We start from the raw sequence: 879 nt of genomic DNA, 5'->3' as shown, positions 1-879 counted from the left end.
GCGGGGGGGGCGGGGGGGCCCGGGGCCCGGGCCGATCCGTCGGGCGGTCCCTGTGCCGCAGTGTCAGCACCGGTAGCGGCGCCGGCACAGTCCCGACCCCAGCAACGCCTCCTGCCCCAGTCCCAGTGCCAAAAACAGTCCAAACTCCTGTCCAGTACCAACACCAGTACCAGGCCTAGTTCCACTATCTATACCACTGCCTGTGCCAATACCAGCACCAGTCCCTGTTCCAGCACCAGTCCCAGTTCCAAAACCAGTCCAAGTACCTGTACCAGTACAAACACCAGGCCCAGTGCTAGTATCAATACCAGTTCAGTGCCAATCCCAGTACCTTTACCAGGCCCAGTCCCAGTTTCGGCATCAGTCCCAATTCCAAAGCCAGTCCAAGTGCCTGTTCCAGTACTAAAACCAGTACCAGGCCCAGTTCCAGTCCCAGTCCAAGCACCAGTACCAGTAGCAATCCCAGTTCCAGTCTCACTACCAGTACTAGCACTGATATCAATCCCAGTTGCAGTTCTGGTACCAAGAGCTGTCAGGTACCTCTCCCTGTAGCTGCACGAGTACCAGGCCCAGTTCCAGTCCCAGTATCAGTGCCAGTCAGAGTTTCAGTTCCAGTGCCAGGACCAGTAACAGTCACAGTCACAGTCCTAGTTCCAGTACCAGTACCAGTCCCTTGTGGTACCAGAGCCCCAACACCGTGCTGGTGCCAGGCACGGCAACAGATGTGACCATCACACCGTGCACGGCGTGGGTCACACAGAGCAAAGAGGGCAGCAGGAAGATGCTGCTGCAGGTGCTTGGGGCCCATGAGCAGCTTTATGGCACAATGAGGTCTGGAAGCAGCAGCAGCTCTAGGACCAGTCAGTAAGAGAAGCCACA

This window comes from Geospiza fortis, unplaced genomic scaffold (assembly GCF_000277835.1).
Source record: "Geospiza fortis unplaced genomic scaffold, GeoFor_1.0 scaffold1130, whole genome shotgun sequence".
NCBI lineage: Eukaryota > Metazoa > Chordata > Aves > Passeriformes > Thraupidae > Geospiza > Geospiza fortis.
The sequence above is the reverse complement of the archived record's forward strand: the minus strand, read 5'-3'. Positions refer to the sequence as shown.